The sequence below is a fragment of the Hibiscus syriacus genome, unplaced genomic scaffold (assembly GCF_006381635.1).
Source record: "Hibiscus syriacus cultivar Baekdansim isolate YM2019G1 unplaced genomic scaffold, ASM638163v2 tig00110893_pilon, whole genome shotgun sequence".
NCBI lineage: Eukaryota > Viridiplantae > Streptophyta > Magnoliopsida > Malvales > Malvaceae > Hibiscus > Hibiscus syriacus.
Genome location: NW_024062901.1, coordinates 1,534,496 through 1,558,657, shown reverse-complemented (window position 1 = coordinate 1,558,657; position 24,162 = coordinate 1,534,496). Strand labels below are relative to the sequence as shown.

The 24,162-nt window shown below is 32.9% G+C and overlaps 1 long non-coding RNA gene and 2 pseudogenes across 1 annotated transcript; 1 reads left to right on the top strand and 2 right to left on the bottom strand.

Annotated features, from left to right (window-relative positions):
- The first annotated feature begins 12,733 nt into the window (after positions 1 to 12,733).
- Positions 12,734 to 14,528, top strand: LOC120145730 (annotated as a pseudogene).
- Positions 14,529 to 15,050: 522 nt separating this feature from the next.
- Positions 15,051 to 16,366, bottom strand: LOC120145731. Its single transcript, XR_005518146.1, has 3 exons — positions 16,228 to 16,366; positions 16,079 to 16,143; positions 15,051 to 15,297 (listed from the first exon to the last, which is right to left on the bottom strand). It is a non-coding gene; the product is annotated as an uncharacterized LOC120145731 (long non-coding RNA).
- Positions 16,367 to 17,884: 1,518 nt separating this feature from the next.
- Positions 17,885 to 22,822, bottom strand: LOC120145358 (annotated as a pseudogene).
- Between the last annotated feature and the right edge of the window lie 1,340 nt (positions 22,823 to 24,162).

Genomic DNA, 24,162 nt, shown 5'->3' with positions numbered 1-24,162 from the left:
TCCATAATCACTTCTTTAACTCAAAATTCTATCATTTACATGAAATTCAAGAATCACACTAAATTTCCAACATGTTCTACAAACAATAAAAACATCACTTGATCTTTTAACATCCTTATGGTGACATTTTTCTACCATAATCTAGTTTACCCACTTAGTAACGAAACTATTCAATTTAACTTCTTCACTTTGGAGAAATGAACACTTTCTCACATTATCTTCCTATCATTTAATCAAATATCTATAACAATAGAACATTTCTTGTAACACCCCAACCCGTATCCGACCCGGATGCGAATCTGAGGTGTCACATTGACCTTTTTAAAACATGTACTTGTATAAATATGAGTAATTAAACTTTTATAACATATAAATGACTCGTTTACATAAAAGACATTTTCATTATTACAAAACCAATCAGAGCATGTATCTTTCACTTATTATTTACATATAATCATTCGAAACATTTATAAAACAGTTCATAGCTTAAACAATAGATTCTTTTGAAACATGCCAACTAGAACTTATATACTAAAACATATTATTCACATCTTTTCTGATTGGCCTTTAGTAAGGAGAACTGACCTGTCTTGCTCCACATTGCTCTTTACTCTTCTCGAAACCTACGTGTATCACTTACATGCTAAGTCAAGACTAGTGAGCATATAAACATATAAGGTAAACAGTAACTATATCATACCTAAACAATTACTACTATCATTTCATACCACTCATACTTTACATGTAACAATATATGTATACATATATGTCATACATTCATATCTCTTATCTCATGTTCCTATGATCTCTTATGTCCATATCATATAACATATATAACCAATTGCACATATACATATCATGTCATGTAAACCATATATATATACTATCATAAAACACGTACACCCAAGCAACTATATTATCATCTTCATTTCTTTCTTATTTTATCACTATCATTGATTCCTTTCATCATATGGTCTTATTAGTTACCATTTGTACAATCAATATCACACAGGAAATTCCACAAGGAAACAAACATATTATCATATCACTTTATTAATATTATCTATTTAATAGCCCATGCTACTCATGTGAGAACTAAAGATATGCGAGTACATAGAGGTTGTGCACTAATACTGTCACCACAGCTCATATAATTGCACCGAAGTTCCACGTAGAATTGCACCGAAGTGCCACGTAGAATTGCACAGGAGTGCCGCGTAGAATTACACCGTAGTGCCATATAATAATGTCCCGAATGACCACATATCATTCCTTAAGAATCATATACATATGCCAGGGATCAAGTATGTGTCTCACCAGACTTCACACATGTTCCAAAGAATACATATATGTCCTCAAGGACCACATATCATTCCTTAAGAATCATATACATATGCCAAGGATCAAGTATGTGTCTCACCAGACTTCACACATGTTCCAAAGAATACATATATGTCCCGAAGGACCACATAGACCCTCGACTCTTGGTATGCCAACTATACCCCTAGCTCTCATGACACATAACATGGGCATTATCTTTTATATCCTTTTACATATTCATGTAACCATATCATATATTCATATAAGCTCATGGTTTCATTCACATATACGTGTAATCACGTAGTTCATGTCGATTCTCATATGATTTCATATTCATATAAACATAGGATTCACCTCATGTATCACATATACTTTCTTTCATATGGCTCATAACATTTCTCATGTTCATATGACATGTAAATCATTGTCATCTTATCATGTTATCACATAAACATATCATCTTACAATATAAACAAAACATATCAATACCTATATTCACATATATCTATCATTTCATTATCCTTATTATTATTCTTATCATTACCATTAATCCCTTTTTCTTACCATATTCATATCAATAACACATATACTCATGCACACATATAAATCATAACAAATACATATTTCTATGAATTCATGTTTTTTACTATTGGAAATAGACTTATCACAAGTCTTATTTTCCCTTGAACCTCATATACTAGAGAATGTGCACCTTAGCTTTACTTTGATTCGATTATAATCTTTCAATTGATCTGGAACGGGATCACGTTCTGGAACGGGATCACGTTCTATATCTACATCATCATACATAGATCTATATTAGTATTATAACTAATATACTCTAATGGTTCACTCTTTAGACTAAGAGAAAGGCAATTTCATCTTTTAATGAAGGTATGCATCGATGCACTACTGATGCATCGGTGCATAAAATTTATTTGATGTTTGTTTATTACTGGGATGCATCGATGCATGCCTTATGCATCGATGCACTAATTGCATTCGATGTATTTATTTTAAAAGAGTGCATCGATGCACTACCAATGCATCGATACACCTTCAAACAATTTCTGGGTTTTTATCATTGATGCATCGGTGCACAATGAATGTGCATCGATGCACTCTGCCCAGAACCTCTTTTTGAACCCAAAAATTCATTCTTTTTGGATTAAATCCTTCATATTTCAACCCCTTTCATATTCCTAACTTCATATACATACTTAAGCTCATTAATATCATTTATCTCATCTTTAACCTTAATATCCTCTCCTCTTTAGGAATTTCAAGAATCATACCCTATTTTCCACATGTTTCAAATCCAATTCTAACACTGAATACTTCTTAATTAAGCTGATGACAAGTCAAATTTAGCTTCAAATTCAACTTATCAACTACATTCTGGAAATTCACTCAAGAACTCCAAATCTTAAATCTTCCCTAACTCATTTATCTTTTGATTTAAGATAACTTAGCTTTCCTTAAGCTTAAGTATCACCTAAGAATCTAACCAACTTTTAATTCAACAAATAACCAACTAATTAAGAAACTCACCTTTGAGCTGGAGCTTCACGCACAAAGAAGAAAGGAGGAGAAGAGAATTCTGGAAACATTGTTTCCCTCATTTCCCACGTGTAAAATATATATATTCCCACTACCACATTTATTTAATTCCTTAAATGATCAAATAACCATCTTGCCCTTTATTTCCTTTAATAATTACTAAATAACCTTCATCATATATATCCAATAATCATTGAACTATTTCATTCTTCTACTTTAGTCATCAAATTCTGAAACTTTACAATTTGGTCACTAACCCATAATTTGGGATGTTACATTTCTCGAATTCACCCTTGAACTCGAGTGTTCTCAACTCTTTTCAATACATTCCTTCTATGAAATATATAAGTATAAAATTAAAAACACATCATAATATCATTCAACATCATGAAACATTCTCTAATCTTGTACAGGCACTCCCTGAGGTTTTTCGCTCTTCTCCCTGCCTGGCCAGGGCAGGTGAATGCTATTACCTTCAGTCTATTGCCTTGTGCTTCACTTTAGAAGCTCTCATTATCATATATATAATATAACATAGCATTTTAATTATATTAGCAAGACAGTACACTCCTTACCCTATCATATCAGAAAATTTTTCACTTTGTGTTGGTATGTATACTTTTTAAAATACTTTTAACTTCATTTTTAGCCTAGAATCGGCTAAACCGTAATTCTGATACCATTAAATGTAACACCCCAACCCGTACTCGACCCAGATACGAGTCTGAGATGTCACATTACCTTTTTAAAACCTTTATTCTTGCAAAATATCGAAACATTTGAACTTATATTAAGAAAAATACGATCATATATTGTTCAATTGTGTTTGGTATAAAATTTTGAGGCAAAAATGTATTTATGAATAGTAAAATATGGTATGAACAGTACCGTATGAACAGTACCTGCTACAGTACTTTCGGCAAAATACTTATAAATTCGTATAACATCTCTATTTACATATAAACATTACAAAACTTAATCATATGATTTTACAAAACTGATTAAAACATATCGGATTAAACCTTTATTTACATGCAACCACTCATTGTTATAAAATACATATTATACATTTATTTCTGATCTGATCTTTGGAAAGGAGAAACTGACCTGTCTTGCATAACTTTTACCAATCTTCCTCTTCTCGAAACCTACGCGTGAAACAATCACACGCTAAGTCGTGACTTAGTGAGGCATACAAAATAAAACTATAACCATCTATCATTTCATATAAACAAAAGGTTACATATGCCAATATTATCATATCATATAAAAACATATATCATTAACATGCTTTTCAATACTCATATTATTGTTACTAATTCCTTGTGATCATATAAGCATGTGTTGAACATTCTATACATATCTTAGAAACATAACATCCTATAATCCATGCAATACCGTTCATATCACCACAAGCATATACAACTTATATATTGTATTTGTTATTGTCTCTTTATTAGCCCATGGTACACTGGTGAGAACTGAAGGTATGTGAGTACACTGAGGTTGTGCACAAATGTTGTCACCACAGCTCATATAAATTGCACCGAAGTGCCACGTAGAATTTGTCCCGAAGGACCGTTTAGAAATGCACCGAAGTACCACGTAGAATTGCACCGTAGTGCCATAAGATTGTCCATAAGGACCACATATAAATTCCTTAAGAATCATATACATATACCAAGGATAAGTTTTTCAAAAGACCTCATATGCTCCAAAGAATACATATACGTCCCGAAGGACCACGTAGAATTTGTCCCGAAGGACCGCGTAGACTCTTTACTCTTGGCATGCCAACTATACCTATAGCTCTCGTATCATATAACATGGGCATTATTCTTATGCTTCATATATTCATGTGCATATAATCACGTAGTTTACTTTCATGTCACTTTTCATATGAATTCATATTCATATATCACATAGCTCGTATCACTTTGCATGGATTCACATAAACATATATATCATTTGATTCATGTCTTATTCTTATCATCATATATTTCATCTATGTTTCATCACCTAACCTCATATCATAACATGCTTTATTCTCTTATGTTCACATGACATATAATGCATACAATTATATTTACATATGCCTTTACTCACAAATTCATATATCATACAAATCATGTCTCTCTTGTTCTCATATGCTTCACATGCATCACGTATCATATAGCACATATCAGTTCATATAATCAAGTATACATTTCATGTCATTCACATCCTTATAATCAATACTCCATACACTATAACTATTGGAAATAGACTTATCACAAGTCCAATTTCTTATAATCTTATAAACTAAAATGCACCATAAAAAATCATATAACATTTTAGGAGTCACTTTTTACCATAGTAACTCCGTCATTGGTCATCACAAGCCAATATTTTTCGATCGCATAAGTACAATTAAATTACACTCACCTTAGCCTTGCTTTGATTCAATCCTAATCCTTTGATTATTCCGAAACTTGTTTAGGCTCAATATCTACATAAATATATCATTTCAAAACAACTATCAGAAGCCTAAACTTTAAACTTGATGTTAATAACTTAAATCGGTTTAATAAATCAAATTTCATTTTTCATTTAGGGGGAATCTGTTCCCCCTGCACAATCTGGAAATTTCGTTTAAACCTAGAAAAATCATTGTTCATGCACGAAAATTCACTATAACAACTTAAATTCTTCATGTTTCATTCACTTTTCTATTCTTAACTCAAATATACATACTTAAACTAATTTATATCCATTTATTTCATCTTAAACCTCAAAATTCTATTCTCCATATAGAAATCAATAATCATACCAAATTTTTCATGTTATCCAAACTTAGTTCTAACACTTCTAACTTCTTATTCTCATAGATTACAAGTCAAATTCAACTTAAAATTCAACTTATCAATTCTATTCCAAGATTTCATTCAAGAACTCAAAATCTTTAATCTCTCATATACCTTTCATCTTATTGTTTTAGAATAAATTAAGCTTTCCTTAAGCTTAATTATCATCTAGTGATCAAAACCCAACCATTAATTCAACAAATAATCAACAAAAATAGAAACTCACCTTTGCCTAGTCTTCCACGGTTGGAGAAGAAGAAAGGAGGAAGAAGATGAAATGTTTTCATCTTCACACGTTTTTATCTCTTATTAAAGGGATAAAAAATATCTTTCATGACAAATGACCATTTTGCCCTTTAATTCTTTGGATAATTACTATAAACTTTCAAGAAATATCCCCAAATAAATCATTGAACTATTCAACTATTTTACTTTAATCACCAAATTCTAAAAATTTACGATTTGGTCACTAACCCGTAATTTGGGATGTTACACATAACTTAATCTCAAAACTTTACTTATAAAGTTTGGTTATGAGATTATCAGACCAGAACATTTAGGGAGTAACAAAACTCAAATTCATGTTAGAAGTCAGGTCAAAATTCTTGAATGAATAATCTCTCACGTTACCTGCTGGTAACTTTCAAGATTATGACGAATGCTGACATTATTCCCTTTTTGTACAAATTGAGTCATAACAGATAAGATACTTTGATATACTTATTAAAGATTGATTTCTAAACATTAGAGTTATGGATGAGAGAGTGTGACCATAAATTAGGGGCATGTACAAATTAGACATCCTATGAAAATGGATCGGCAGATCTACCCAGAAGACTCGACTCAACCTAAGCTTTGATACCACTAAATGTAACACCCACAAACCGATGCGGGTGACCCAATCTGATCTGAGGTGTCACATTAGGGCCACCAGAGCAACCCATAATAAAATTCTGGGAAAAAAACTTTTTTATTAAAATGTGTAAAATCATAAAACAATTTATAAATGCATACAAGTTCCTGACTCAGTATAAAATAAGTTAAATGTGACCTACATGCCCCTTAATTACATATTGTATTGTACTCTTCAAGCAAAGTCGAATAGAACTCCCAATACTGAAGTTAATAGTTGCATTGGATCTATTCTTTTAACATGAAATGAAGAATATATGGATCCTCTAGTGTGTTCCTTATGTGTCAACGGTCAACTCTGGTCAAATTCAATGAGTCATGTCAAAATCAACAGGTTGGGTCAAAATTAACGGGTCAGGTCGGTTGACTTGGTTCAGGTTAAACAGACCCAGTTCAAACTGGGTTAGCCGGTTCGGGCTGGTACAGACCGATTGGACCAGTTATAGAAGGTTTCCAGGGCAGCAGAAAAGCCCCACGTGTACAACGTGTGCCGGCGGCGACAAGCTCGGGGTGATCGGTCGATTACTTCTATAGCTTTAATTAACCAATTACAATCAATATTTAGCCAAACATCAGCCCAAAACCATGCTAAAACTAAAAATAAATTAACCAACTTTAAACTCGAGCTTACCCCCAACGGCGATCGACGACGGCGCAGCGATGGAGGTGTCGCTCACCTGGGTTTTGTTCGCACATCGTCAATGAATTTGATGGAGGCGGTGGTGTGATACAACAATGATCGGATTGGCCGAAAAAAGGTAAAATTAATGGCGACCAAGATTTCTTCGATGTTTCAGTTGAACTTCGATTAACAACGAACGACAATGATTCACGGCTTGAAACCAATGGGGTTTTGGTCGGGACGAGGTGGCGGTTTGAATGGAGGTGGCAGCGGCGGCTATGGAGGTCTGACGGCAGTGGATTTGATGAAGGCCGATGTGGGGGGATTAGGGATTAGGTTTTTTGTGGATTTTGGGGGGTTTAACTGAATTTTAATTAATTAGGAAAATTAGGAAAATTCAGGGCTAAGTTTCTGAACTTCCTATCGGTTCCAAAACCTAGTTGCAAACTTTTAAAAATTTGTAATTTGATCTTCAAGTTTCTTTTATTTAAATTTTAGGGTGTTACACTTAGTGAGGCTTATATTTTGATTTATTAATAAAGTGTCAAAGTGAATACAATTATTTATTTATTTAATTATTATGATCGAGGATAACTTGTGATAAGTCAACCTCATTTTATTTTCAAGTATGATTTATAACTTTTAATTATGGATGATCTCTATAATATTTTCAATAAGTTTTATGAGTGATTTAGGGTATGAACTACCCAAGTACGATTTTTATTATGATGAATTTTTATGGTTTATGATTTTCAAACGTTGATAATTAATGATTTTTATTATATATAAGCACATTGTATGTTGTAGAGTCGTAGGTACATTTGACATGCCATTAAGTTGAGTACTTTCCAGTTAAGTTATGGTACATTCATGTACATTATGATATGCACCATTAGTGATCATGTTATGATTGCACTTGGAGGGCATTATATGTTTCAGTTAAGATTGCCATTGTGATGTGCCCTGTGCGCACCTTATGTTCTACTTATTCTCTTACATATACATTGGGTTATACAAATAAATATAAAAGTTATGACAAGATTATGAAAAAAAAATATGAAAATGAAATGAAAGGAATATGAATTGTTTATGACATTTGATGTTGATTTACATGATTTTTGATAAAATCATGAGAGGATGATTTTCAGGTTTTCAAGGAGAAATCAGTTTGGATAGCTCGGTTTGAAAGTTTTAATGTTTTTATTTAAATTATAGCTTTATGTTATAATATTTTACGAAATTTATGTTTTATATCACTTTAGCTATATTATTGTCTCACTAAGTTTTACTTAGCGCGTGATGATTTTCATGCGTAGGCTCAAACATAGATAAGAATGTGAAGTGAGGAGCTTTCTGAGCATCTTTTGGAAGTCAAACCTCCCTACAAAATTAGTAAGACAACCTATTTTGATTTATTAGTGACATGTGCATTACACCTGATGGTATGCTTTATTGAATTTATTTTAAAAGTGTATATAATAGTAAACTAAGATTATTTTTAGTTTTAGCTAATTTTAGTTATAATCGTATTTATGAATGAATAGTATAAACGTTATGTTTTAAATGGTTTTTAAATTAAGTAGCATTTAGGCAGCTTTATATAGTTATGAAACAACACTAGACTGCCTAGCTACAACTTGAAATATATTTTGTTTTTATTTGTAAGTTGAAATAGAAAAATGTTTAAAAGGAACAAATAAATTAAGCATTTATGATCAAGGAATGTCTGAAAGGTTAATGTAACTTCTATAACTCGTATTTCGAGATGTATAAATACGGGTTATGGGTGTTACACCACGTTATCGTCGTCATGAAATGGAGATGTTACGTCATCGTCCCGCTAATGAATTAACGACGAGGTGACATAATTATAGTTAAACATAAACATCAGTATTAAAATTGACAAAATTAAAATATTAGTGGCATAAATGAGTTCAAACTTAAAGATGAATGATATTTGAAATAGTTTATTATATATTTTATTCATGAGAAGACCCCACAAGCCGCCTTATATATATTAAGATATCAAAAAAATATTTAAATTATATAAATTTTAATTTTTTAAAAATATTATTGAGTTTATATTTTACTCTTCCTTGATCTCGACAGAGCTACTAAGGTCTCAAAGTAATATTGTCCATCTAAAAATTTAAAAATATTTATTTTGTCGATTACGTTATTTTAAATTTTTATCTGTGTTATCCCTATATGTTTTGTTTTCTACTTACCATGATCTCTCGTCTCCCTCGGTATCTTTGTTTTAACGCATTAACCCCTGATTATAATAACAAATAATGCCAAGATATAGGGAATATATGCTGGGGTCTGTTTTATTTCTAACTGATTTGATGGGTTATTTTTGGATCTATACCTATATATATATATACTTTGGGGATATTATTATTATTTAAATTTCGTCAAGCAATATGGGATTTGTATGGATCAGGAGAAGATTGAGAGTGGTGTTTTGTGTAGGTTGTTGCCAAAGCGACTTTCATTTTTATGTAAATCTTAAACCAGTTGAACTGTTCAGATTGCCCTTGGGAACATTGAACAAAAACCTGACACCAAATATTACGAGGTTAACAAAAAGGCCAGTGTTCCGGATTTTGTCATGTTTTAGGAGATCAAGAACATGAAGAGATAGTTTGAGATTTACTTGTTAATTTTTAAGGTTTTTACGAATGGTTTTATACGTGAGAATAAACAAAAGCCCACTTTCCGTTAAAAATATGCGTATTTGGGACCGGTTTTAAGTAAAGTAAAGCTAGTGCTCAATGACCTTGAGTTAAGACAACATAAAAGGACTTGGTCAAACCACTTTATTTATTCTCAATTACGTTGTATAACCATGTATATATATATACACACCAGGGATTTAAATAATAATTGTGATCATGTTTATGTTATGTTTATTATTATTGCGGCAATAATATATGCTATTGCGATAATTACAAGTATTACGGTTGTAAAATAATAATTTCAGACAGTATCTGAATCGTTATATAATTATTGATATTCTAATAGTAGGTCGCCATTTAAATCTCTAATATAATATTGTAGACACTCATTTTCGTCCGAGACATTAAGGGCTTTAATATAGTATATAATATATAATTTCAAATGTAGTTTTTAAAAATATATATATAATATATAGTTTTTTAAATATATATATATATATATATATATATAATATATATATATATATATATTTGAAAATGTATAATATAGTTTTTTAAAATATTTTGAAAACGTATATTTTAAAACAGGTTTAAAAATATTGTTATTATTATATTTAATATATTATTATTTTTTTATATTATAATATATTATTTTATTTTATTTTTTTATTTTAAGGTCTAATTTAGGGTCCAAGTCCAGTCCATGGTTCGATCTCGAAGAGGTCCAAGCATACGGGCCTGACCCAGCCCATATGTAAAATAAGGTTTCACAAATCAAGCTCAGTTCCACATCTACTAGAGCTATCAGATCAAAACATAAACCAACGATTGAGATCGAAGAAAAATAGGGTTATAAAATCCTAATCATATGAAGCCAAGCGCCGCACGAGATGAAGCAAGCAGCCCACGCGCCAACAACCAGTGGGATTTCTAGCCGAACAACCCAGGACTGACCCATCCCGGAAGAATCGGCAACACCCCGAGATACTCGAGACTACAACGGTCGATTATGGGGCTATAAAAGCTCCGACCATGTAACGAACAAGAAGAACGATCGGAAAGCAACCAAACGAAGAAAGCAACACATCGTGAGCAACCAAATCCAGCAAAAAAAAAACAGAGAAAAAACGAAAGCAAATACCAAAGGTCGAGCAAACAAAACAACAAATACCAATCAAACCAACATCCAAAAAACAAGCAGTCGAACTAACCAAACCACAAGCATACAAAGAAATAAGCATCGAAAAAAGCAAGGGAAATCAAAGCAAACATCGGCGTGGGATCAAAGGAGGAACGACCACCGGAGCTCGAAAGATCGCCGTGAAACAAAGGTAAAAGTCATAACTTTGGGGCCTAGATCTGCTTCGATTGAGGCATTATCTCGTTCTTCTAAGAGTGGGTTCGGGTTCACATGCTCGAGAGGAGTATTTTTGGTTAGGTTAGTTTTTCCAGCCACCAGAGGCGGTGGTTGGGCAGCGGTGCGAGGCTAGGACAGTGGCCGGTCATTCGACTGGATGGGGAAGAAGGGAGAGAGTTGAGAGTGTTTTTTTGGGAGAGTGTTAAAAATGTTATTTTTTTTTGTTTCTTGGGGTATATATAAGCGGGGGACTAGAGTGTAATTATAAGAAAGTTAAATTATTTCCGCAGTCCCTGGTGTTTTGAAGTGTAATTCATTTTGGTCACCAATATTGAATTTACCCTGGAATTTTGGATTATTTCGATTTAATCCATGTTCATATTTTTTTATGCAATTAAGCTCTCTAGCTTCTCATTCTTTCATTGCGCCCCCAATTCACTTTAATTTGACCTCCAATTCCTCGTATTTTCCGATTTAGCCTTTTGATTTTCTTTATTTTCTTCCGAAATTTTATTTTATTTAGACCCAAATTTTAATTCCTTTTTTTAAATTCCTTTTTATTTACTTTAATATATTTTTATTATTTTATTTAATTTTATTATTTAATATTTATTTGGCTTTGTTTTTTAGGACAATTTTAAAATTGATCAAAGGTAAGTAACTCGGATCGAATCTTTAAATTTCATTTTAACTTTTAATTTCTCCATCAAGACAACCGATAAATTAAACTGGTACCGAAAGGGCAGTCCAAGAGTGTTAATCCTGCCTTGGCTGTAATCGACTCCCGAATTCGACATATTTCTGGTAAAGCGTAAATCAAGTAAGATAATAGATTAAGGTGTCCGGTCAACCCAAATGATCGATGGCAGCTCTAACATGTTTTATTTAATTCGAAGATCAATTTTGGGTCCGCCCGAAAAACGGTAACGACAAATATAATATAATATAATATATAATATAAATAATATATATAATATAATAAATATAATATAATATAATATAATATATATAATATAAATAATATATATAATATATATAATATAATATAATAATATAATATAATATAATATAAAGAGAATGATAGGGGTTGAAGCTACCATTAATTGCAATGAGTTTTCCTTTGATGATAATACTTGATTACATTTCTTTAATTTATATCTTAAGAATATGATGAGTTGAGAGAATAAGTTTTTTATAATTTTATTTAAATAATGATTAATAAATTAATTACGAGTGATTAAACCAAAAGAGAAATAGTTCTATCCTATCGCCTTTTTTATATCATTCGCTTAGGATTATTTTATTTTATTATTCACACTTTAGTGACCATTTATGTAATTTACCCAAACATAAATCAGCTCACAAATTGATAAATGCAAGGATATTCGTTATCTTTGATCCTCTCTTCCTTTTCACATCCGATTCGTTTCTTCCCCAATTTAACATACTATCAAGAACCAGGACACAGACCCAAGTAAATCGCCTGCAGTAATGTCCCACGTTCTCCTCCACCATCTCGTTCCAATCAAAACCGTCCATCTCAAATCATGTTCTCTCCCCACCCGGCCACCCATAAACCAACGGCCTATATTCACCTCCGCACCAACCCAACAAAGGGCGCCCCCACAGAGTGCATGGCCAATCCCAGGAGAGTTAAAATGATAGCGAAACAGATAAGGAGAGGGCTCTCCGACATGCTCTTAACTGACAAGGTGTTGCAATTCGCCGTCTTGCCTGAAGCCGCCTTAGGAGCGGACCGCTACCTTCCCTTACTACCATTAGTGATGTTGAAGTTTCAACTGATTTACAGGTACCGTTTTTCTGTACAAATACTTGCGTTTACTGGGGATTTCTGGGTTCTCCTTGTAGCAGCTTTTGGTTTGATGAACTATGATGAATACCTTAGCTAATGAAGTAGAAAAGTTCTTTTTTTTTCTGTTGATTTGCTTAATTTGTTGGTTTTGTTGAAGTTTTAGGTTCTCAATTTGAGGAGGTGCAGAGTTTAAGAATTTAATGGTATAGGAATTGCTTTAGTGAATGACATTTCCTTGTTACTTGTCTAAGTGTGTGCAGGCCTTGGGGGAATTGAATTGATTGATTGAAAGGGAAAGTAATAATAACTTCTTAGGGTTTATGCTTGTCTTGAATTTTGAATATTGTTCCATTGACCTAGTAAAAAGACGTAGGAAGTATCAGGGATTCATTTTATTCGAAAATTAATATACAGCATTGCAATGGTTGACTATTTAAAATCGGTTGACACCTAATAATTCATGTTTTCTCTGTCCATGGAAGTAGGTTGTTAAAGTGTATGTATCTGTTTTCGATGATGAGAGAGGGAAGGATATTGCGGTTGCTGGATTGAAGTCTAAAGCTAAGTACGTTAGAAGTGAGCTGGGGAGGCGTATGAAGTTGCGGCTTACACCAGAGATACGCTTTATCGAAGATGTATCTCTGGAGAGAGGAAGCAGGGTAAGTGCTAGCAATATATTGTTTTTGTTGATGGTAAGTGCTTACAACGAAGATGAATTTCTGAGCCAATCTGATTTGGTAACCTGTTTTAGGTAATTTCCATATTAGACAAGATAGAGGAGGAGAAAAAGACTGCAGCAGATGACGAAGAAGTTGAATCCATTTAGTCTCAAGATGACAGAGACTGGGAGGATAATGACCCTGATGAAGATATTATTTACGTAAAGTAGCTGCCTTGCCTTCTCGTTTGCTTAGTATTTCTTCAGGACAGAATGAAGTTGTCATAACATTTTTACAGGTTTGTTTCTCCTTGTGGATTAGCTTAGTTCAATGGTGTTTGAGGTTGATTCTTCTTTGAACAAAGGCTCCCTTTTACTTGATTATTTTTGTAATGAGTGAAAGTGAATATTTAAAAAACCTCGATTAGAAGGTAAATGAACAATTTGCCTGTTTTGGTTAAATCTTGTTGGTTCATAATGGGATTTTGAAAACGTCATCTTTGTGGTGAAAGAAACTTAGAAATTCTTCAGACTTGAGAATGGTGTCCTAGATATATACAGATTGAGTGTAACTAACGGTTTCTTCGTTTCGGGTACATAATAGGTTGATTAAACTCATCTCATGTATGCGGATACATTAAACAGCACATAAAGGCATGTTCTCAATTTGGTACAACTGCTTTGATGAGTGTCAGTGAATGAGTACTTGTCTGAAGCATTTGTTAATGTATTGCAGTGTGGCAGTGTGGAATTTCCAAACCCCGAGTCTCACTCATTTAGTGCCTTCCATTGTTCAAAAGCGTTCATCCTTCATGAATCTCTATTCAAAGTTTCATATTGATTTCACTGTTTGATTGTGCAATATATACACCATATAATGAACAATTTATCAACACTTACGCTACGTTTAGTTGGGGTGTTAATTTTTCTTCATGAAATTTTCTACTAAAGAATGATTTTTTTTCATGCATTGCTTAATAACTTTGTGATGGATATGAATTTCAAGTAAAGATGTAAAAACAATTTGCTCAATTTAATCGGGAGTGTTGTACGATATACCAGGTATCGATTTCACTTACTGATTTCTATTCATTCCAATGTACATTAGGCAAGTGTCAGAGATTTTATTCTGCAGGAATAACTTGATTGCTAAGCCAATGTTGCTGGTAATAATAAGCTAATGCTACAGGAAGACTTGCTTATAACAGAATTTAGGAGCCAAAAAGTGACAGCATTATTGCATAGAACAATAATGCATATAATCATCCAGCATGTTGCCAATTAACAAAATCATCATAGTGCCATTGCCAACCTAAAAATTAACCTTAAGGGCCATGTTTATAACACAAACAAATTTGGGAGATAAGTATGTCATTATCCGTAAAAGCTTTATAAGCTGAAATGAAAAACTCGTACAATAACATCTATATGCTTTATTCCTACACCAAGTTCAATTCATGCAATTCAAACCAACTACGATGCTTCAGTGGTGAGCCTTTGCTTCAGCTTTCTTATGAGACCTTGCCTTAGCCTGCAGGTAAAAGTAAAAGCAATAAGTAAGCACGTCCCAAGCAAAGGTAACATGTTATTGTCAAAATATATCGGAAAGAAAAACAGGAAGCCACCGTTAGTGAAACACATTATCAAGTCTTACACTCAGTATTACACATAGTGGCAGGAGTTGATCTCACACCCTTTACTGAATGATGGCTTGGATATGTAAAGCACAAATCAACATCTATCAATATATTTCCTAAAGAGAAATGTCCGAGCTCAGATATTAGTATTACAGCTTATGCATCCAAGGAAATGCGTTAAAATGTAAATCAAGTTCCCAAAACAATGTCTCTTAGAAGCATTAGATGCTAAGATTTTACAGCAACATAATGTACATTCGTAAGATCCTAATTTCAAACAGTTAGAGCAGGAAACCCAACTCCCACATTGTGAAAGAGGCGTATAGCTCCAAAATTGTTCCCAAAACAACAAAAGCCAGCAGGGTTTATCATCAAACAACTATTACTGATATATTGATCAAAATAAAATAAGAAATTATCATTCAAATAATAACATTGAAACATCAAACAAATGAAAACAAATACCAGAACAATCCCACTTAGCCGCAGGAATCAACACCCTTTATCCCCACATGGAAAAACAGATCAAAATTAAAAATATCCATAACAAATGTAAATCCAATTGTAACAACGAGATAGTCATTCCCATATATAAAAATTAAAGCCATACAAACAGAAAAACGAAATTGAATAAAATAAAATAAATCCAAAACAAAAGCAGTAAATCAAAAATACCTTGAGGTACTTGAGCTTGAAGCTACCATAAACGAGTCCAAAAAGAAAGCAGATGCACGAGCCACCTATATATAATATAAATGAATCAATTCAAAAATTGCTGCATTTGATCTAAGCCAAAAGAACAGAGAAAGGGAGAAATGAAATACAAGAGCGAGGGTGCTGGTTGCCGGAGTAGGGACCAGGTGGAGGCGCCATCGATCTGCTTTGTTTGAGAATAGGACGACGGGGTTTCAGATCAGAAGAAACAGAAACGCTTACCCTAGAAAATTTCGGTGGATTATTGGGAGTTGGGAGGGGGGTTTTAAGCGAGCGTGGTAGCTTATTCGAAACGACGGCGTTTTGGGGGGACGTTCTTCTCGGCCAAATTTACACTAGTTTCTCTTTTTTTTTTAAATTAAAAAAAAGTTATTATTATTATTGAGGTTAAAGTAACACACATATGGTCACTGGTGTTTTAGCACATTTTTATTTTTACCAATATTGTTTGAAAAGTTATATCATCCTGGATATGTGCCCAGTCAACCACCACTGCCCCCTTTTCTGTTGTTAAAACTCCACGATCGATTACCTACTTTATCATCGCACAAAATCTCCAACATAAGTTGATATCTTCCAACATAAGACAGGTATTTGGTGCCACATCCATTGATTTTTGCTTCAAATTTTCTCAATCAAAGTCCTTTTCTGTAGGCAGATATGGAACCCTTAAATGCCTCACTAGGAGGGTTCCTATCTTAAATCCAATACCCATTTTGAATATTTATTAATTCATATTGTCCTACTCATGAGTAAAACATCTCACTCTTATATAGCTATATGAATGCAACTGAAAGTTGGGATACTTATAAAACTGTTGAAGCAGACATTGTACCTCAATAATATATTCAAAATCACCCCTGCTAGAAACCTTCCTCAGCCTACAAAAGCCTCGCTATATACCATCTTTTCTTTCTCAATACTCGCCCATCTCTCGAAGACCAGATCTTCAGCCTGGCGCCTTATCCTCACTACTTGATCTCTCACTGAACATTTAAATTTAAAAGATATCTACCTAACAATTCTTAAACGGATAATGCATTCAGTATCTAAACTTGGTTTAGGACTCCATTTAGTACATAAGTTTTTCTCCATTATGTACTTGAATTTAGACTTGATGGTTAATTTTTTATATCTAGAGTTTTTATTTGGCTCATATAGGCACCCATACTTCGATATAAAGTTTAATTTGATATATAAAGATTTTTTTTGTTCCAAATAGGTATTTGAACTTACGTTTAAAGTTCAATGTAGTGCAAAAAGGTTTTATGGTCTAAATAGGTACCCATACTTTGTTTTTTAGATCAAAATGATAATACTTTTTTGGTTTAAATTAAGTACCTGCGGTAAATGATCTATTTCAACCAAATTGAACTATAAATATCAATTTTTGTTACCAAAATGCCAAATTCAAGCTAATTAAATTTTAAAAAAATAGATACCAAAATGTATATTTACCCATAAGAAATATACAAAGTCTGAACCCCACCATGGAACAAACAAAAGCAAGTTCCATATACAGCGCTGCATAAAAACAGGTGCCAGAAGTTTCTTGTAAAAGATTTGAGGATAATTGCTTTCCAAGTCCAAATCTTATTACAGTGTCTGATTAATGAATCATTAAACAGTTTTCTACAAACGAAATGCCCAACTCTTTACTGAAAAACAAATACAGAAGAGTTCATTCAACTCTTCTAACGTTAATGCACAAATCCTGTCAACTTAATGCTTACAATTACACTACGACGATCTACCGTATAAATTTAATTAAATATAATGATTATAAACGATGATTATTCAAGCCGGTGTATGATTTTACTTCGTTCCATCATCTGAGATTGGATATCTGATACAGGTTTAAGTGTAATTACCATAACCATGGAAGTCTTTTGATGTTGGAGGTTGAAAACTGATAATAACAAAGTGGAACAGGGACCAAGTTACTGATTTGACTCGGTTTTTGAGGTCGTGCTCCCGTTCTGTTGTTGGGGCTGCTGAGAAATGTCGAGCTGGAACATCTGGTGATTAACAGAAAGCTGCTCCGATACCATTCTGTTTGAGGGGTTTGAATCACCGCCTAGCTGTTGAGTAGCAAGCTTTAATCGCCGGACCTCTGCAGTTAATGCTTCATTTAGAGCTTTCCAAATGTAACACAAAAATGAAGGGTAAGTTACTGAAGCATAAAATTTCAGGCAATGCAGTAGTATGATGGATTTGATACAACTAATCGTCAGATGTCGAAAGGATGAATTACGAAGACATATGGACGACCAACTCTGCTTAGGAAAAGTCATCACAAAGTTCAGCACGTTGAATGGCATACCAAAGATAACAGACACCTATAAGGCTCAGCAAGCGGCATGCTCATAAAGTAAGTTTATGAACCTTTCATTCTCAGTAGTTCAGTAAAAGTAGAAGCAGCATATTTGCAGTAACAGCATACAAGATAGCAAGACGTGTGCGGCACTAGCAATCTAGAATATAGGAACAAAATTTGTAGCACGAACAGCTATGAGCAAGCAAAAGAAATTGTTTTCACTACTATGACATTATATAACTGCGCTGAAAAGAGGGCACTCAGACTCAAGTATTCGAAACACTCATTAAAAGCATGTTAATCAAAGAGCTAAACAAGATTGCTCAATACATCAAATTAGTCATCCATAAATACAATCCTTGTAATTCAAAACTCTGAATAGTTTGTCAAATGAAAGGTCAGAGATTTAAGTTAAATGAAAATCATCATACCATCACGGAGTTGTGCCTGCTGCTCCATGGCTTGAAGACGAACTTCAACTCGTTGTTCTGATTTGTGAGTCCAACAGAATCTCTCTACATCAATTTAAATTCAATCATGAGAAAAGAGAAAACTAAAGCTAGGAAATGTCGATATAACATGCTATGCTCTAAAATCTTCAACCTGTAAAAGTGTTAGCTGAGCAGACAAGGTGGTAGCTTCGGTCTGCAGAGTCTGAACCTTGTGCTCCAACTCTGAAATATAACGCATCTTCCTTTCTTTGGAACGGGCAGCTGATTGACGATTTGCCAAAATCCTTCAAAGAACCAAATAACAGAAGTGAAATGCTTTTGTAAGATAATAAAGTTACAAAGCAGTACTCGAACAGTAGGATACCTCTTTGCCCGCTTTGGATCAGTCATTGCAATCTCGACAAGTTTCTCATTTGCCATGATCTTCTTCAATTCAGCCTCGGTGAACTCACCATTTCCAAACTCCAAACTAAAGGCAGCCGACTTCCCATCGATCGAATTTCTAGGCGAGAGTTGTCCTGGCCGATTCCCAGGTGAAGCTGGTAATTTTGGAGATTCATCACCAAAGTTCAATTCCCCTATAAAACTATCCATCGAAACACTTCTAAATGTCTACCGGCCGGAGTAATGTCCCCTGCTGCACTCCTTTTTTTCCGTTCCCTTTTCTCGGTCGAATTCATTCCACCCCGTACACCATTCCCACTTTCATTCACACTGCTTTCAGCTTCATTGTCACTGCTATCAACTCCATTGGTCTTCGTCCCACTAGCTCTGCTATCCAAATCTTCATGATTCTCATTACCGTTATTGTTCTTATCGTCACAAGGATCCATCGCATCGATGTTATCCAAATTCATATAAGCAGAAACAAAGCATCCACAACTACCCTTCCGATTTTCTTTCACACATTCCTTCACCGTTGCCATCGGCACCTTTGTCCCAACTGGTTTCCTTTTTCACCAATTGCACCGGCCTAGGCGCTCCCGAGTTCTCCTTACTCGAAACCGATCCCTTTAAAGGAATAAGAGGAGGCGAAGATTGCATTATCGTATTAAAACCGAATGGAATATCACTACTGGAACGCCTATGTGATTTTCGCGGTGGCAAGCTCTCACCAACCCGTGGTGAATTCCCTCTTGAAAAAGGGGACAGCGGCAACAACGAATGTGAAGCTCCATCCCTTTCGTCCATCGACACATCGGCACAAATATGGTCGGAAACCCGTTGATGAATCGCGACACGGGGAAGGGCTCAAAGGGGGCAAGGAATCGAGCGAGAAGAACGAAGAAGGCTGAGACAGGGAATGATTGGTCCCGAGTTAAAACCCTGAGAACCCATTTGCTGGTTCGAAGAGCGGGACATGGGGATCTGTGAATAAGGTGAAATGGGTGGGATCTGGTTAGGGTGTGAAGGAGGGATACCAACTCTTTTGTTAGTAGCATCGCCGGCGCCGGCGCCACCATTATGGCCAAAATGAGAGAAATGTCCAGCAGCTCTGATTTGATTAGGATTCAACTGAGGTATTTCAATGATTCATTGATAAATTGTTTGTGGATTGAAGATGATGATGTTCCAAATGAAGATTGAAGCCTTTGCATCACAACATCGGTGTCACCTTCTTCACCATCACCCGTGTTCTTTTCTCACAAAATTTAAATTTAAAAAAAAACCCAAAAAGTAAGGAAAAAAAACTTCGGACAATTCAAGCTCAGCCCAGTTCACTCCAAAACAAAAACAGCAAGAAGTTGACCCAGCAGAATCTGCAAAATGAGCGATACAGAGAATTTGACAGCAAAAAAACAATACAAATAAAGTAGAATCAGCGAAACTTAGAGCAAGGATTATATTAAGTGATTGTTTTAAGTACCTTGTAAATATAGGTCAAAGTACGGGTGGGAAAATGAGCAAAAAAGAAAAACAAACAAAGACAATGGCAGTCCGGCGTAACTTAGCAAATAACAAAGTGCAGGCGAAGGTGCAAGTTAGCAAGGTCGCAACCCACCAAAATCTCCGCCGAGTTTAGCGGCAGGCGCTTTCTCTCTCTTCGTTTTCTCAGTTGGAAATATACATTTTTAAATAAATGAGTTTGGGGTTTGTCGGTCTATACACAAATTAAAATTATAAAAAATAATAATAATTTATTAATCATTAGTAAATTCAATTGATTTATGTGCTTATATACCATCTTTGATAAAGTAGAAAGGATGCTTTCGCTCTCAAAAAAAAAACTTTTTTTTTATATAGAAATTCGATGGAGGGGACACGGATTTCATGACATGTAAAAGACTCCTGAAATTAAACATTTCATTTGGATTTGCATTTGCATTTCGATTTCATTCCGACCCCATTTCACAATTTCTCCCGCCTTTATCTCCGCACCTTATTTAACACCTCGATCAAAAATTATTCATATTTTATTTTCCTTTTCATTATTTCCATTTTTGTGTGTAAATAAAAGTGTATGGATAAAAAAATCACTAATACCACAAAATCATCATATTTTATTTATTTTTTAATTAATCTATACTAAAATATATAAAGTTTATCCTAAGATTTATTTTATTTTATTTAAAATATAATCATTCAAATTTTAGACGTTGCTTGGATGATTTAATATAGGGGTAAAAGATCGATCAATTTGAGTTAAGTTAAAAGATTTTGATTTAGACAAGTTATCGAGTCTTATTTTATAACTCAAATTTTATTTAAAAAAAAATTCGAATCGAATTTATGAAATTTGAATAGAGTCGAATTGTTGAAGTTCCTATTTAAATTTAATTATAAATTTTTATAATGTTATCATATTATTTAATTCTAATTCAAAAGTTGCTCTAACCATATTATATATATATTATATATATATATTATATATATATATTTATATTTTTCATATGTGGTACATATGTATCATGTAGAATTAAGAGACTCGACTTGATTTTAAAATTTTTTTAAGGTCGAGTTTATGAAATTATGAGTCATATTTTTCTCATTAAATTAAGTCGAAACATTTAATTTGTGAATAATTGCAAATAACACATAAGATTATTGTTTTTTTAATAGTTTGGGGTCATTGTAATGTAGTATCTATTGATAACTTTCTTGTAACTTTTTATTTTTTATATGGTTAACTATTCAAGATCGTCTCCTCGCAAATATGGAGCTTTCAAGATGTCATATATCGACCTCAAATGATTGCAAAAAATGTGGCAGAGGCTCTGAATGTCTAGCGATGTTGTAAAATGACATTATGTTTAGTCGAAGGTGATACCCGGATAGATTGGGCAAGTTCATCTCTCAACCTTTTGAGGACTGGTATAAGAAGAATCTAAATCTAACAAGTATGTTCTCTCGAACCAATGAGGGGAGCTATTCATTTTCTGTTCATTGCTGACGACTTTGGAAGCACAGTTGTAGTGTGATTTTCGATCTCGAATATGTTCAACGAAAAGTTTTTTTCCCCCCTTTACGTTGTAATCGAATGATTGAAGCATTTGTGTTAGCCAAGTTTCCAAGTGCATGTGCTAATTCTTTGTTGGCTATCACTCATTTTGTGTGGCTGCGACCACCTCATAGCTGGATCAAGGCCAATTCAGGTGATGCAGTGAGGACTAACGATAATACGACGACAGTGAGTGGCTTGTTGAGAAACTCTAAAGGATGTGTTCTTTGTTCAAAGTTAAGAAAATTTTCAACATAAAATTATTGTCAATAACTACTATTATCATTTTGAGATAATATTGATACTTGAATCTCTAAAAAAAGTAAAATATTCATTTTATATCATCGTTGTTTAAAAATTGTTTCTAGCTTATGAATTTTTTATATTTATATTTGTGTTCTCGATTTAAATTTAAGTTTCGTTTATATACAAGACATGTCCAGAGTTGTTTTATTGTAGATATAGATATATTTTATATATACATTGTAGTAACCCATTTTTGTCCGGATACCAAACCCAGCAATTCGAGTCCAAACCAAATTACAAAGGAAAATCAAAAAGTTTCATATGCTTATGTTTTAAACCGGACCTGATTTTTTGTTGATTTAGTTTTCGGTTATTTGGTTAGATTATTCTATTTAAATGATTAGTTTGTTTATTTATTGATTTTAAATAATTAAATTGAATAATCAATTACATATATTTAATTTTTTTATCATCATACAATTTCAATTATGCACAAATCGAGTGATCTCAGGGTAAATGAATTGTTGTTAATTCTTGAGGTTACAGATTCGAATACCAGAAATTTTAAGGGTACGAGTGATCATATCAAATAATTGAGAATTATCTTTAAACATATAATATAGTGTACTACCTCATATTAATACAAAAAAAAGAACAATCTCAATTATAAAAACTTCATCAAAGTGATTGTGTTAAGCTTTGTTTAAGCAAGAGAGGAGACAACCCATGTTATATATTCATTGTATTAAACATATTTAAAATTATTTGAAGGTACCGCATAACGTTGATAACATCCTCTATTTTGAGGGTAATTCTGTTGTACGATAGCCTAATATACAATTAAAGAAATATAATATTAAAATATTATTATTTTTAATATTTTCGGTAAAGCGTTATAAAAATATTATTTAGATTTTATTAAATATTATAATATTATGAATATATTTTAGTTTTATTTTGAATGTTTTTTTCAATTATATAAGAATTGTATATCTATTTTTTTATTTTTTTCATGTGTAAATAAGATTAGTAATGTTATTTAATAAATTCAATATTATCTAAAATTAAATATTATTTTAAAATAATATTTTTGAGAAAAAATATTGACGAGTTTATAAGAATAAATAAATTGAAGGGAAGAAAAAATTTATAAATATTACAATAGAATGATCAAATTGAATAAAAAAAAGTTGAAGGGCTAAAATAAAAAAAATATTGTTAAAAGTATGAATTGAAGTTACTTAGGTATCATATAGTAATAATAGAGCACATGGTTCAGTCAAAAATAAACTTAAAACAAATGAGAAATTGAAGAAATAAAAAAAAAATTAGGGACTAAATTAAAAAATAATCAAATTCAATTTTTCGAATTGATAAAAGCTGCATTCGAAAATGGACATACTAATTCGAGTTAACTCATAATTCAAAATTTTAAAAGTAAATTTTTTTAATCCAATCAAATTTTACTAACTCATAATTCCTGGAAGCTTATAATTTTACTATTTTTTCCAAATTATTTTATTTACTATTATTTTAGGGGGGAAATTCTAGTACCATTTTGCCTTTTTAGATGTAAGTGCATAATTGAACC